At 44.3% G+C, this 16,645-nt stretch overlaps 1 protein-coding gene across 14 annotated transcripts in view; it reads right to left on the bottom strand.

The window, feature by feature from the left end:
• The window catches only part of LOC145506732 (uncharacterized), a 145,976-nt gene extending 129,546 nt beyond the window's left edge, over positions 1 to 16,430 (bottom strand). For 8 of the 14 annotated variants that reach the window (XR_014054229.1, XR_014054234.1, XR_014054238.1 and 5 more), the window contains exons 1-2: positions 16,294 to 16,409; positions 10,329 to 10,534 (exon numbers count right to left, since the gene is read on the bottom strand). The gene's annotated coding sequence lies outside the window, so the exon portion shown is untranslated. Of the gene's footprint in view, positions 1 to 2,541; positions 3,022 to 10,328; positions 10,535 to 10,621; positions 10,703 to 16,233 lie in introns of those variants that run through there. The other 6 variants (XR_014054226.1, XM_081492015.1, XR_014054239.1 and 3 more) reach the window with 5 other exon arrangements.
• Between the last annotated feature and the right edge of the window lie 215 nt (positions 16,431 to 16,645).

The raw sequence follows: 16,645 nt of genomic DNA, 5'->3' as shown, positions 1-16,645 counted from the left end.
TTACATGGAAAACCATTCATTAGTAGGAAAAGGTAAGTAGGCTAGCAATTCACAAGTAGGCTAGAAAACCTTATGCAGAACAATCACAACTCAAAGGAAGAAAGAAGAAGGGAAAAAAGTACCACAATGTCACTGACGTGATCAATCAACAAGGGGTGCTTCTCACTCTGAGCTTTTTAAAATTTCTACAAGGAATGTTCTTTACTCCAGCATTAAGAGAAATAACAAAACTTATTTAAATGGACAAAAGACACTGATTTGAGTCCTTCTTTCAGTGGCATGGATTTTGGAGATCAGCCATCCCATCCAGGCAGCACTGCCTGCTGAGCGGCGGTACCCATCGCCCAGGCTGCTTCACCCCAAGCAGGAGCTGCTGCCCCAGCCTCCACTCAGGTGCTGGCAGCGCTGAGCCGGAGCTGGGGGCTTGCTCTGCGGACTCACTGTCTTTCCTGGAATGTGCACTGTGGTCGAGATGGGAAGGGATTTTGAGACTCATGGTTTAAAATGACATGATGAAACACTCGACGGGGGAGGACGAGGTGGACGGGATGTTCCCAACCCTCAGAAGTTCCAAAAATCAATTTCTTTTTCCTTGAATCTATTGTTTATTTTTCTAAGTATGATGTGAATCAGAGGACAGGGGGCTCTCTCAATCACAAGATTTAAAAAATCTGGAGAGCTGATGAAATTCATAGTATTACAACCCTTTAAATATTTTTAAAATATCTAATGAAAAAGAGGTACTGTACCTAAATTTTTTAATGGAAGTATAGGTGATTTACAATGTTATGTTAGTTTCAGGTGTACAGCAAAGAGATTCAGTTATACATATGTGTGTGTATGTGTGTGTGTGTGTGTGTGTGTGTGTATTCTTTTTCAGGTTCTTTTCCCTTATAGGTTATTACAAGATATTGAGTAGAGTTCCCTGTGCTACACAGTAGGACTTTGTTGTTTACCTGTTTTATATATAGTGTATTTGTTAATCCCAACTTCTAATTTAGCCCTCCCTAGTGTTCCCCTCTGGAAACCATAGTTTTGTTTTCTATGACTGTGCATCTATTTCATATATATATATATATACACACACACACACCACACATGCATACAAGTACATTCATACATGTATACACACTACTCACATATATGTGCACATAGATATACATATATGCGTGCATATATACACATACACACATAGATACATATTTACACACATATACCTACACACATAAAAATATATACATATATACACATGTATACATATATATGAACTTAACATGTGCACATTACCAATCTTCTATCTACGTTTTTATCCTGACACTGCCATCACCTGAGTTCCTGCTTCACCTGGTCCTGGCTCCCACATGACATAGCTGGAGTACTCCAGGCACATGCAGAGTTGTGGCAACACTGAGAAGGTCCTGAGAGTAGCCAGAGGCCACAGAGACATCCAAGGGGTCCAACCAGGAACCTCAGGCCTCAGCATGACTCAGCTTCTCTGTGCTCAAGATGACAACTGTAAGTCGCAGTGTTCTGAGTATGGAGATAAAGAGGGTGGTGGGGCCGGCCATGGTTATCATCTGTTCTGATAATCATCGTTAGAGCCTGCTCCAGGCACAAGGCCGACACAGATGTAGCAATGTTGAGCATGAAAACCACTGCAGATGGGAGTCAGCGTGTCCCTCATCCCCAGCCAGAGCCAGAGAGCTCTACAATGACCCCACAGAGGACAACTGACCAAGAAACCAAAACGTCCTGGAAAGATCAACGCGCTCACCTTTAAAGAGAACATTTTGAGCAATTTCACATAAATTTAAGACACAGTAATGGTGCAGCATTACAATTCTGTGTGTTTTGTGCTTTGTTTCAAAACATGCAATATTGCAGCACCTTTATTCTTCAAATCAAGAAAAATAACACTAATGTAAATCATGTGTTCTCTGAATTTTCAAATACATGCATGCTTTTCCAATTGACATTAGCATCTCCTTCAGAAATTGGAATTTTTTTTGGTAAATTTATTTATTTTAATTGGAGGCTAATTACTTTACAATATTGTAGTGGTTTTTGCAATACATTCACATGAAATCAGCCATGGGTGTACAAAGAGCCAGGAATGATGAATATGTTTTTCCCAACTTCTCCCACCTCCACCTCACCATCTTCCCCAGCACATCCACTGGTTTCTTAGTGGGGCCAACTTTGGCCTAATTATTTGAGATTTGTGACTGCTAGAGACAAGAAAAATGGTGTGAATTAAGGGGCCATGAAATGAGTTTCGAAAGAATCCATAAGGAGCCTAATTTTCTTGTGTGTAAACAAGAAAGAAGTCCCCAACCTGACCTACAGTCTTCAGAAATATTTCTTGTTGGTTGTTTTTTTTTTTTTGAGGAATTTTCCTCTTTAAATTCCAAAACTTTCTATTTTCAAAATTCAGAAGAACATTCCATGTCCTCGGCTTGCCTCTTCTTTTGTTAAGACTTGTCCAGGTTATTATCCCCTTTCTTAAGGTCAGAAGTGAGAAAAGAGGCGCTCTGGTGTGCATTTGTTTGGTTTTCATTTTTATTTTTTTATTTTCTAGTATCTGTTGAGAAACAACACTGCGATAAGGAGGACAAAAGGAGCCCCGACACCTGACCGCAATAAAAAATCTTGGTTTCAAACATGTCACAATTGGCTGACCCATTTTTTTCCTACGGGCCAGCAGCTGCATGGGTTGCTGCTGTATGTTTTGCCTGCCTTAGCAATGAGAGGGTTGATGTAAATAGGAAGTGATGAGGAAAATCAATTTGGGGAAACACATTTTTTCAAGGCTGTAACAGGAAGAGATAGGAAGCCCAGGAAGATACTTGATAGACATTCAACTCTGTAGAAAGGAGGAAGTAGCATGTTGAAGCACTCGGCTAGTTATTTTGAGTTGTTGAACGGAAACGGGATACAACAGAGAGAGAAGGCAGATAGGATGCGTTTTGTCGCATAGCAACGTGGAGGATGGAGCCCCTGCTCAGAGTGGAGGCCATCTGTCTGCATGAAAGACAAGGGAAAACGCTTGTGTAAAACAAAAAAGAAGAACGAGGTGAATGAAACACAAAGAAATACAAAGAATGCATGAGGTTCCATATTCCTTTTAGCGGTAATATAAAAACAATGCTATGACTATTCCAAGGTTATTTCCAAGAGTTGATTTCAATATGTGATGTGTGATGTTACCACCCTGACTTTGTAATAGCTCCTTGCTTTGGATCAAGCATTTGTCTCAAAACTTTAATCTGGTGAAGTGTGTGGTGTTTATAATCTTTGGGGGGCACAATCTGGCCCTAAAAATCAAGTGTCCAATAAAATGAGTGGTCAGTGAAACCTCCCAGCTAGTTATGACCAGTGGAGCAAGGCTATGCCTAGAAATGATGAAGAGTGGGGTTTTGCTGCATCTCACATGGAAAAGGGGTGTCTGATCAGAAGGGACAAGGGCACAGCATCGAGGAGGCAGGAGGAGCAGGCCCGGGCAGCATCTGCCGGCAAGTTCACCCAGCCTGAGCCACCTGGGGACCTCAGCCACTGGGATCCCTCCACCAATGTTCCTCAAGGCTTTCTCAGGTGGAAGAGGTAAGGGGGCCAGAGTCCCCTGGCTCAGAACCCCAGCCCACACGTGGACCTCCTGAATTCTGTGTCTAGAACTTAGAGAATCTCAGCAAATGACAGTCAAAAAAAAAAAAAAAATCAGTAGTCACTTAGCTTTGAGACAAATGGATAGTGTGGGGTGGCACACGGGGAGAGGGTGAGACTGTTCACCTCCCTCTCTCCAGCATGTGAGTCCTCAGAGGGCTGTCAGAGACCCTGCTGAACAGACAGACGTGGAGACACACACAGCACCGCTTTCCTCTTAGGAAGCGCCTCACGCAAGTGGGGAAACGTCCAAAGTGGATAAGTCCTTCCTTTCAGGACAGGAAGTGCTCTCCAGAAATAATATGCCATTTCCTGCTGCAAAGATTATCTGCCCGCGGCTGATCCCGCTTCTGTAGAAATGGAACCGCCTACTTCCTTCCCTGCACTTCGGCACATCCCAAACCTGCCCCCTTCTCCACCCCGGAGACCTATCAGAAAACACTTGCCCAGGGACCAAGCCTCTGACTCCTCTCACGCTGGTTGGCGCTCACCTCCTGCTTCTCTCCACAAAGGGCCAACCAAGTTCACCCGCCAGCAGCACCACAGGCATTATTTTAGGGCAAATCATGGTTCCTTCCAAAAAAGAGAGGACTTACTCCATAGAAACCTTCACGGTGGAGCCTGAGCAGAACCTCGTCCCCAGCACCGTTCTAATTTGGAGGAGGTGTTTACATAATAGTCCCTGGGGTGGAAACCCTCAAGGAGAACGCCCAAGAATGAAGAAGGAGATGAGCCGACACTGAGCTGGGAAAGAATGAGAAGCAGAAGTAACTATCTATTTCCCTTTCTTACCTTTCACCATTTTGTCCTGTAATTTCTTTTTCGTATTAAGTTTTTCCACACTGATGTTATAGATGAACATTATGGTTAACAGCCAAAACTTGGGAGTCAGAATATTGAGTTCAACCATAGTTCGAAAAGACACATGCACGCCAATATTCACAATAGCCTGGACATGGACATGGAGGCAGCCTAAATGTCCATCAACGAAGGGATGCATAAAGAAGATGGATATATATATCCAGTTCAGCTCAGTCATCTTTAATCCAAGCATCTTTAATTTCAAGGCTGTAGTCACTGTCTGCAGTGATTTTGGAGCCCAAGAAAATAAAGTCTGTCAGTGTTTCCATTGTTTCCCCATCTATTTGCCATGAAGTGATGGGACCGTATGCCATGATCTTCATTTTTTGCATTAAGTGCATACATGTATAATGTATATCAATATACATTAATAATAATGATTAATACATTAATAATAATACTTAATATATTAATACATTGTTTTTCTTTTCTTCACTCTGTACAACAGTCTCTAGGTTTATCCATGTCTCTGCAAATGACTCAGTTTTGTTCTTTTTTATGGCTGAGTAATAGTCCGTTGTGTGTATATATGCTTTTGAACTGTGGTGTTGGAGAAGATTCTTGAGAGTCCCTTGGACAGGAAGTAGATCAAACCAGTCCATCCTAAAGGAAATCAACCCTGAATATTCATTGGAAGGACTGATGCTGAAGCTGAAGCTCCAATCCTTTGGCCACCTGATGCGAAGAACTGACTCATTGGAAAAGACCCTGATGCTGGGAACGATCAAAGGCAGGAGGAGAAGGGGACAACAGAGGATGAAATGGTTGGATGGCATCACCAACTCACTGGACATGGGTTTGAGCAAGCTCCAGGAGTTGGTGAAGGACAGGGAAGCCTGGCATGCTACAGTTCATGGGGTTGCAAAAAGTCGGACATGACTGAAGGACTGAACAATAACGAATATATGTGAAATCTGAAAAAGAATTATATAGATGATCTTATCTGCAGAGCAGAAATGGAGACACAGAGGTAGCGCACAAATGCATGACACCAGAGGGGGACGGGGGTGGGATGGATGGGGGTCGGGGTTGGCATACGAACACTACTAACAGGGAACTAATGAGAACCTCCTGTATAGCTCAGGGGGCGCGACTCAGTGCTCTGTGCTGACCTAAACGGGAAGGAAATCCAAAAAAGAGGGGACATATGTATACATATAGCTGATTCACTTTGCTGTACAGCAGAAACTAGCACAACATTGTAAAGTCACTGTACTCCAAAAAAAAAAGTTTTTTTAAAAAATATCGGGTTTAATTCTAGATCCCCTCTTGACCAGCTGGTAGCCTTTGGGTTTTCTTACCCATAAAATGGGGGTAATCAAACCAAGTGCCTCATGGGGTAGGAGATTCAGAAAAACAATTCACACAAACACAAGCATAGGAAGCATACACTTACATAGTATGTGCTCATTAAATATTAGCAATAAACATTCTGCAAACCAATTTTGGCAGATAAAGTGGAAGAACTCCACCCAGACCCCTAGCTCACAATCAGACCCCTAATCTCTCTTTCCTTGGTCCTCAAGGACTAGACTTGAAGAAAGGTGTGGGGCCCTCAGGTGTGCAAGAGAGACATCCAAAAAAAAAAAAAGAGAGAGAGACATCCATTACGTTCTATGCCCTGTTCCAATCTGTGCTTGTTTAAATATATATTTTTATTCATAATGAGTTCCAAAGGATGATTTAAAAAGTTAAGACTCTTTTCCATGCATATTTGAGACTTGCTCATGACAAGCTCTCCACCACACACGATACATAATTTGCAACCCAATTTATATCACCATAATCATGTTCCTACAAGGAAATCTAGGAGATTCATAGGAGGCATTTGCTAAAAACTCTCACCTTTACCATTACCTTATCCCACATGCCAAGTTAGAAAGTAATTTAGGAAAGCTGAGGCTATTACATCATATGGGCTAAATATAAAGCTGAATTTACTGTTTAACAGATGACATCTGTGTTAAAACACGGTCATCGCACCTGGTTGAGAGAAAACTCATGCTCTAAGTAACATTGTCAGTAAGAAGCAGAGCAAACCTCACTGCCGTCACGGGAACAAGTTGTAGTTACAACTGAAAGGGTTTTTTCTGCAACAGGGTTTTTACTGCATGAATAACTCAATATTCCAGAGATATAACATAACATGGAAAGAAATAGGCTTGGTTTACTAAGCCAGTCATATTTTTAAAGTATAGATTTGATGTCAGATCTAATGACCCATGGTCTGGAGTGTTTTATTTGAAAGGTTAATCATCTGTAACACCCAATTTGTTTAAAAATATTAAAACTTGAAAATTAAAAACATGAACTATTCAAATTAAGCCATGAGAACATTAAAATATGATTCTTATAAATTAGCAGGAAGACGAATCCAGTTGGCTGATAATGATAAAAGCTATGCCCATTGTGTGATGGGCAGACTGAGTGTGAGTGTGTGTGTGTGTGTGTGCGTGTGTGCAGAAGAAGGGGGAGAGGGGGCAGACAAGGAAGGAAGGTGGTAAGGAGAGAAGTGGAGGGGGAGGGGAGGAAGAGGAGCGGAGGGTCCAGGCCCAGGTTGGAGTGGGTCAGGACCAGTGTACACATCCGGTTCTGACCCGGTGCAGGTCACTGTGAACTGCCGCACCCGAGTTTCCTGCTTTGTAATGAGAACCACTGTCACCACTTAGTAAGGCTTCATAGAGACCCCTCGCCTCGGCACCTGGCACAGAGAAGATGCCCTCTTCTGGTCCTGTGCTCCTGAGAGCATCCTCCTCTGAATGCAGGACCTGGGGCCCCACTCCCTCCCCAGAGAGCTGAAGACAGTCTTCCACACAGAATACCTTCACAACATGGCTGTGTTCCTCACCCCAAGTATTTTTTAAATGCTTACATCATAGAACCTCATATTCGTTTTGAACTTTCTAATTTTTTCAGGTTTTTTTAAATTGGAGTTTAGTTGCTTTACAATGTTGTGTTAGTTTCTGCTGTACATCAAAGTGAATCAGCCATATGTTTACATATGTCCCCTCTTTTTTAGATTTCCTTCCCATTTAGGTCAGCACAGAGCACTGAACAGAGTTCCCTGTGCTACACAGTAGGTACTCATTAGTTATCCATTTTATACACAGTATCAGTAGCGTATACATGTCAATCCCAATCTCCCAGTTCAGCCCATCCTCTTTTCTCCCCTGGTATCCATATGTTTGTTCTCTACATCTGTGTCTCTATTTCTGCTTTGCAAACAAGATCAACTGTACCATTTTTCTAGTGGATTAATGTATGGTACTTGTTTTTCTCCTTCTGACGTACTTCACTCCGTATGACAGTCTCTAGGTCCATCCCTGGCTCGGCAAATGGCACAATGACTGTCCCCACCGTACACCTGGAGAATGCGGGCTCCAAAGCCCAGAGGTTCACCTCTGCTCCTTTGTGGTCAGTGGTCTGGCCTTCAGCCCCTGAAATCTTGTCCTCCTTACTCAGTCCACTTGTCCTGGAGGATGTTTTACAGAAACCGGTGCTGCGAGGACCCAGTGTACTCTCCCGCATTCCGTGGAGAGTGAGAATGTGAACCCCAGTCATTACCAGGGACACTGTGATGGTGCATTTAAAAAAGAGGACACCATCTTACTCTAATGATCACCTTTCTGCCTGTGGTCAGATTAAAATCCACAGGAGAAAAACACAGGCTATTTCAGAAGATGAAGAACAAACAGCATCTCAGCATTTGATTCCATTTTATTTCTTCTCCCCGACGCTGTCTGAAATGAGCACCCGGAGAAGCAGTCATTGCAGGCATCTAGTATATAATTGTTGAGGAAGTAACTGTGTTGAATCTGTTTTAGCTAATTTATTGTCATGTACTGTTCTGGGCAGAATTGCCACAAAGAGTGACCTTGCCGGGGTTGTACAGAGTGTGGGGTCCCCAGGACACCCCCACTTCTGGTATAGATGTTGACTTTTTACAGGGACTTGTGTGAATCAAAGATTTCCTGGTTTTAAAAAAGATAGGAGGGACTTCTCTGGCAGTCCAGTGATTAAGAACTGGCTTTGAAATGCAGGGGACTCAGGTTTGATCCCTGGTTGGGTAACTAATATCAATAACTTCAGATATGCAGATGACACCACCCTTATGGCAGAAAGCGAAGAGGAACTAAAGAGCCTCTTGATGAAGGTGAAATAGGAGAGTGAAAAAGCTGGCTTAAAACTCAACATTCAAAAAACTAAGATCATGGCATCCAGTCCCATCACTTCATGGCAAATAGATGGGGAAATAATGGAAACAGTGACAGACTTTATTTTCTTGGGCTCCAAAATCACTGCAGATGGTGACTGCAGCTATGAAATTAAAAGATGCTTGCTCCTTAGAAGAAAAGTTATGACCAACCTAGACAGCATATTAAAAAGCAGAGATATTACTTTGCTGACAAAGGTCCCTCTTATCAAAGCTATGGTCTTTCCAGTAGTCATGTATGGATGTGAGAGTTGGACTATAAAGAAAGCTGAGCACTGAAGAATTGATGCTTTTGAACTGTGGTGTTGGAGAAGACTTTTGAGAGCCCCTTGGACTGCAAGGAGATCAAACCAGTCAATCTTAAAGGAAACCAGTCCAGAATATTCATTGGAAGGACTGATGCTGAAGCTGAAGCTCCAATACTTTGGCCTCCTGATGCAAATAACTGACTCATTGGAAAAGACTCTGACGCTGGGAAAGATTGAGGGCAGGAGGAGAAGGGGACGACAGAGGACTAGGTGGTTGGATGGCATCACCGACTTGATGGACATGAGTTTGAGTAAACTATGGGAGTTGGTGATGGACAGGAAAGCCTGGCATGCTGCAGCCCATGGGGTCGGAAAGAGTTGGACACGACTGAGCCACTGAACTGAACTGAACTGAGTAAACTAAGATCCCACTAAGCCTGTGCACTGCAAAACTAGAGAGCCGTCTACTACTGAAGTCCATGCGTTCTGGAGCCTGCTGGACACCGAGAGTCCAGGCACTGCAACAAAAAACTCCCACATGACGTGAGGAAGAACCCTAGTGCCACAACTAAGACCTGGTACAGCCAAACAAATACATACATAATGGGAAATGAGGACCTACTGTAGAGCACAGGAAACTATATTCAGTATTTTGTAATAACCTATAATGTCAAATACCTGAAGAAGAAAAGATATTTATGTATAACAGGATCACTGTTGTACGCCTGAAACTAACACAACATTGTAGATCTACTTCAGTAAAAACAAATGGCTAAACTTTTTCTTTTTTGTATGTGTTTGAAATATTTCATAACAATAGGTTACAAACACAGAATAATGATTTTTAAAATAAAAGATCCTAGTTTAAAAAAAAATAGTTTTAAAAAGTGAGTAAAGTAAAAACAATTGTTCTAGACAATTACAGGTTTGACTAAAAGAGAAATTGGAAAGCAAGAGATACGGGCCTGGGGGTAAAAGAAGCAGACACTGGATAATAAGAATAAATTTTTTGCATCTCTGAATTCTCTACTATTCAGAGCAGCTCAGTAAGCCTCACAGATACCCCTCACAGCTTATCCCTACAGTTTCTTTTAGAAAAACACAGAAGTGTTATTTCTATATTAGAGTTGTGGAAGCAGGCCAGTGGATTGCTGTCAACCTGCAGGCATGTCAGGGACAGCTGGGTGATTCCCGCAGGAGAGCGCACAGGAAGGAGCAGTCCGGGGAGGCAGAGCTGGCTTCCTGGAGGCAGGGGCACCCGGGGCAGGTGGCGGCGGGGGGGGGGGGGGGGGCGGGGCAGGGGGCAGGCTGGCCAAAGCCCCCTCACTCAAGGCTCCCTCACTCACCGGGCCTTAGACAATCCCTGACGGCAGCTTGTCAGCCTGCACAGAGGGAGGCTGGACCAGCGGACCCAGCAGCCACAATCCCGTCTCCAGTCATGATGAGGGCAGAGGGAAGGGAAGGCTGGCGTCCTGCTCCTGAAGCGCTGCTTGCTGCTGTTCCCCACCTTCTCCCTCATGTCAGGTACGCTGCATTCTTATCTTAAGGCAGCCTTAGAAGAAAAGTTAATAAAATATGTTAAAATTATGTGCACATTAAATTCAGTTATTTGCTCACTTAGCAAACACTCCCTGCCTACCTGGCAGGTATGAGTGGTGCAGGATCAGGATGCAGGAATAAGCAAAACGCAGACAGCCTTGACCTCCAGAGGAGTGATGTGCTAGAAAGAAACAGGCAGCAAATATTCGACCTTGCTTTAATTTTGAAAGAATACTCATTTTTAAGCAAATTGATACATATTGATTCGAGACCTGTGTTAATGGGGAAAACGTTGTGCCTGAAAGATAATGCCGAAGAGTTTACATTTTCACATGTACTCTAAGGAATTCAAAGCAGACAGGTTTCCTGAGCTTCCTGCTTCTTTCTAGAAGAAATCCACCAAAGCCAGGTACCATTATAAGGTCCTGACCACCTCCATTATCTTACTGTAAGCATCTTTGATACTCCAAGATAGGAGTATTCAAAGTGTGGTCCCCAGACACACATGGTCAGCATCACTTGAAAACTCGTTATATTAAATCTAGTTGCCCAGCCTAGACCCACACATCCGAGCCTCCAGGGGTGGGGGGTGGGGCCCAGCAGTCCGTGCGGGGTGACTGATGCACCAAAGAGTGTGACGCCACTTTCGTAAGATAATGTTGATGAAAGTGACCCTCGATGGCAAGCCCCTTGAGTCCACAGATTCCCTCTTTCCTATTCCCCATACCTGGAGCCCCTAAAACATCTTTATAGGCTGATCTAGTCCTTAGGCAAGAAATACACTGGGATAAATGTTTGATGGCTCAGCATAAAACAGGCTTTACCAGGTCTCCCCTCTGAGCTTTGAATTCTCTGAGCACCTGGCTATTTCTGTGTTATCTCAGCCAGACCTGGCCATGGTGCCCTTTCTTGAGCCTCTGCCGAAGGTCCCCTCCTAATATCTTGACATCTTCATTTCATAAATACTCCCAGTGACAGACTTCTCTGCCCTGAAAACAGGCTCAGACTCTTCAGTCCCCCCCCCCAGCTGCCAGGCTCTCGTCTGCCTGACCCCTGCTGCCTGAACCTCCGCTCCCCCCTGCTATCTGTGACTCGCACGGCATCACTCCTGCATCTCCCTCCCGCCAGCCACTGCTCCCCACAGTGGGACTCTCCTGACCACTGATGGTCCTCACAGACAGGGGGACATCACCTAACAGTGGACAAGAGACCTAACTCATGTTCTGTTTCCAGATCTCAAGGATTCGTGGACAAACACCTTTCTATCATCTTAGTTGACAATGAAACTATATTCCAGGTGTGTTGCATAGGAAATTCTGTATAGAATATCTAACAGTCTGCAATACATAGAAATCTTATGGGTAAAACATACGTTGACAATCTAATAACCTACATCTTGTTGAAAGGAAAAAAATTAGCCCCAAGTCCCACCTTGATTCAGTTCCCACAGTCTCTGGTGGGTCTCTCACTCCCACTGGCCTCTGAACACCGTCCCAGTGTTCAGCACATCACATGATGAGGGATGGCACTCATTAAACAATCGATGGAGACATGGTCTGTCCGCCTTCTCCTGCTCTCCAGCCAGTGATAAACTAGCTTAATCATCATGGTCACAAGCCCATTACATGTTACTGGGAGAAGCGTTAGGACTGAGAACCACCACAGATACACAAATAGAATAAAGGAGGCAGTGGGTCCCCCACCATACATGCACACTCTCCTGAGGATCAGATGAGATTCACCCTGCAGCTCAGCCTCCATGTAACGAAGTCACCTGACATGTGATGTAAGCCAGATGTCTCAATTTCCTCACCTGCCAAAGGATGAGGGTGGATTTAGGAGTCTCAAAATCCCTTTCTGGTCTGGCTCCATCATTCTAGGATCTCACAGTGGACCAGTGTGCCTGACTTTTGATTAGAGTGCATAAATACAGGTAATTATTATAAATTAGACTGCCAGTGCTATGTCCACTTAAGAAAATCATCCATGAATGTGGAATCTAAACTATGACACAAATGAACATATCTATGAAACTGAAACAGACTTACAGACATAGAGAACAGATTTATGGTTGCTGGGGGCAGGGGTGGGATGTTGGGATTATCAGATAAACTCTTATACATAGAATGAGTAAAGAATAAGGTTCTACTGTATAGCACAGGGAACTATATTCAATATCTTATAATAGTCTATAATGGAAATGAATATATATATATAATATATATGTATCTATAACTGAGTTGCTGTGTTGTACACCAGAGACTGATACAATATTGTGAATCAACTGTACTTCAATAAAAAAAGAAGATCCATGAAGAGTTTTTTAAAGTTAAACATCCTGATACTTAGAGGCAAAGTGGAAAACACTCTTTTTTTTCCTAGCTGCTATCAAATATTTATGCATTCTAATTGTTCTAAAATGAGAAACTGGCCTGGTGCATCAAAACCAAGTAAAGCTGCAGGAGCACAGGCAAATGGGCAAAAAGGTGTCAAGGATAAGAATGAATGTTACTATCTGGTTTTGGCTACTTGTTTTAAAATCAGGACTGTACCCCCCAGTCAAATCATTGAACTTCCAGACTGATGGGTGAATAGATGGATGGATGGATGGTTGGAGAATAGAGGGGTAGGTGGATGGAAGTATAGGTGAATAGATGGTTGGAAGAATGGATGAATGGATGGTTGGATGGATAGGTGGATGGATCCACACTGAGGGTCTTTGAAAACACCTGGAAATCATCACCATGAGGGAAGAATCACCTTCAAACTCTGGTTAAATCTGTTGCTATCAATCCACCAGGATACTCTTCTCTGCCCATTATCTCTCTTTCAACTGATTCTCTGACTCTCGTGCAGCCAGAGGCAACCAAGCGACAGGGAGTTGAGGGACCGATGGACAAGAAGCAGCTGAACAAACTCCCCTTTCTCAGTGCTTGTGGAAGCTTGAAGTCTGTCCAAGCTGAGCAAAGAGGAACCTCAGCGTTTCACTAAATTTTAGGATTTTCTATGTTTACAATTGTTGTTGTTCAGTTGCTAAGTCATATCTGACTCTTTGCAACCCCATGGACTGCAGCATGCCAGGCTCCTCTGTTCTCCACTACCTCCCAGAGTTTGCTCAAATTCATGTTCATGTCCATTGAGTCAGTGATGCTATCTAACCACCTCATCTTCTGTCGCCCCCTTCTCCTTTTGCCCTCAATCTTTCCCAGCATCAGGGTCTTTTCCAATGAGTTGGCTCTTCACATCAGGTGGCCAAAGTATTGGAGCTTCAGATTCAGCATTAGTCCTTCCAATGAATATTCAGGGTTGATTTCATTTAGGACTGACTGGTTGGATCTGCTTGCAGTCCAAGGGACTCTCAAGAGTCTTCTCCAACACCACAGTTGGAAAGCATCAATTCTTCGACAATCAGCCTTCTTATGGTCCAACTCTCCCATCTGTACATGACTACTGGAAAAACCATAGATTTGACTATACGGACCTTTGTTAGCAACATATTGCTGACATGCTACATCATTTACTTATTGTATTTTTTTATTATCTGCCTTACTTTACTAGAATATAGGCTCTCTGAGAACAATGAATCAGTTTCTTTTGTTCACTAGTTTGGCCCTTATACGAACAATTATGTTCATTAAAAAGATGCAAGGACGCTGAAAGCAAAGCCACAAGTGGGAAAATATATTTACAACACAAATCACAAATGATTAGCATACAGAATACTTGAAAATACCTGCAAATTAGAAAACAAATCTAACAAAAATGCAGCAAAAATACTTGAATGGGCTCTTGACATAAGAGACACACAAACATTAATTAGATGCTCATGCTCATTAGTAATGAGATAAATGCAAAATAAATCACAATGAGATTCTGTAACACACCCACGAAAGTGGCATGCATTTAAATTCCTAGCAACACCAAGTATTGTCCAGCATGGGAGGCAGTGGGAACTTGCACACACTGCTAGTGGAGGTGAGTTTAGTGAAACCACTCTGGAAAATATTTGACATTGCCTGGTAAACGGAATATGTGTATGTCCCTTGATCTTGCAATTTCAGTCATAGGCATATACACTGTGCTCCATACTATATGTACAATAAGGTTGATAGGAGCATTGTAGTCACAACCCCAAAATGAAAAACCCCAATGTTCATAAACCATAGACTAGTTAAATTATAGCTTATTTGTACAATGGAATACAGTAATAAACATAAATGAACTACAATTGCACACATCCATATAGACCAATCTCAGAAACATAATGTTGAAAATGTAAACTAGTTAGAATACGCATAGCCAGAACATGGAAACACCCTAAATGTCCGTCAACAGAGGAATGCATAAAGATGTGGTACTTCTATAATAAAAATGGAATATTACTCAGCCATAACAAAGAATGATACTGGCTCATTTGTAGATATGTGGGTGGACCTAGAGTGTCATACAGAGTGAAGTAAGTCAGAAAGAGAAAATCAAATTTGTATATTAATGCACATATGTGGAATCTAGAAAAATGGTAGAGATGAGTCCATCTGCAAGACAGGAATAGAAAAACAGATGTAGAGAATGGTCATGTGGACATGGGGGGAGGATGGGATGAATTGGGAAACTGGGATTGATGTATGTACACTACCATGTGTAAAACAGATGGATAACGACTTCCCCAGTGGTCCAGTGGTTAAGAATCCACCTGTCAATGCAGGGGGCATGGGTTTGATCCCCGGTCCCAGAAGATCCCACGTGCCATGCAGCCACTAAGGCTGTGTGCCCTAGAGCCCATGCTCCACAACAAGAGAAGCCAGAACAATGAGAAGCCTGCACACAACCAGAGAGTGGCCCCCACCTTGCCAAAACTAGAGAAACAAAGCAAGGAAGACCCAGTGCAGCCAAAAATAAACAGATGACCGTGGAAACCTGCAGTATAGCACAGGGAGCTCAGCTCGGTGCTCTGTGGTGACCTAGAGGGGTGGGGTGGTGGGATGGTGGGATGGTGGGATGGTGGGATAGGGGCTAGGCAGGAGGTGTAAGAGGGAAGGGATGTATGTGTTCCTTAAACACAAAACCAGGTGCCTGACGCAGTGAGGCCAAACAATGCCAAAACGTCAGACTTTGCTGCAGAGAAAGGTGTACAGAGGGCCCTGCAAGGAGAAGGGAGGCTCATGCCTTAAAAACTTCCCAAACTCCCGGAAAGCTCTCAGCGACGCCCTTTTCTAGGAAAGGGTGGGAGCGGCGTGGGGAGAGGTTGTAAACGTCTGGGTGTCAGATGTTTTGTTTCGGAGGGCAGGTCGTGGTCAGTTAACAATGCTCCTGTAACCAAACAAACGTTATTCCCTGTTCTGACAAGAAGGAGCCAGGTTCCCAGGCACAGCCGTCTCCCTCTGAGGTCCAGCCCTGCTGAGAGGAAGCAGAGTTCACTGGCCGCCCCCTCAGGGCCGGGTCCCTAGACCCTGCACAGCGTCATCACTAAGGGAGCTGGGTGCCCGGGACCCAGCCGGCCCGCAGGCTCCTCAGGCCCCCCGAATACCGGGGGGCTGGTCCTGCAGACCACCGTGTCCCGAGCAGACGACTGCTGCCATGAGGTCGCAGAGGTGGGGATGCGGGAGAGAGTCACCAGCGCCTCAAGGCCTGGGCCCGGCCGCGCTCTGGAGCCATCAGGACACAGCCCTCCGCCACCCCCCACCCCGCCTGTCCCCTCGGCCCCCAGCTCACCCGCTGGCCGGAGGCTGGGTGAGGGGGAGCCCCAGGGAGAAGCCCTGATCCGCCTCTTACCTCACTCTCCACGTGAGGACCACTGCTCCACGGACCGTTGGCTGAACGGTACACTAACGGTCGCTCACCCACAGTTGGTCTTGGGGGAGGGGTCCACCGCAGCACTGACCAATGGTGGAGCGGGACCGCTAACGGTCACTCGTTGACGGTTGCTTGCTTGGGGGAGGGGCCCACTGCAGCCTCAGCCAATGGCTGAGCAGGACCACTAGTGGACCGCGGTAACGGTTGCCTGGTAACCGGGGTGTTGGGTAAAGGTGCACAGTAACAGACCTGTGAGAAGGGCACACTAGAAGTCAGCAGACGCACAACAAGCCAAGACAAATCCACAGAAAGACTTAAAACCTCTGCTCAT

The sequence above is a fragment of the Giraffa tippelskirchi genome, chromosome 5 (genome assembly GCF_054371585.1).
Source record: "Giraffa tippelskirchi isolate mGirTip1 chromosome 5, T2T-mGirTip1v1.2.pri, whole genome shotgun sequence".
Classification (NCBI taxonomy): Eukaryota; Metazoa; Chordata; class Mammalia; order Artiodactyla; family Giraffidae; genus Giraffa; species Giraffa tippelskirchi.
Note: the sequence above shows the minus strand (reverse complement) of the source record. Positions and strands in the feature narration are given on the sequence as shown.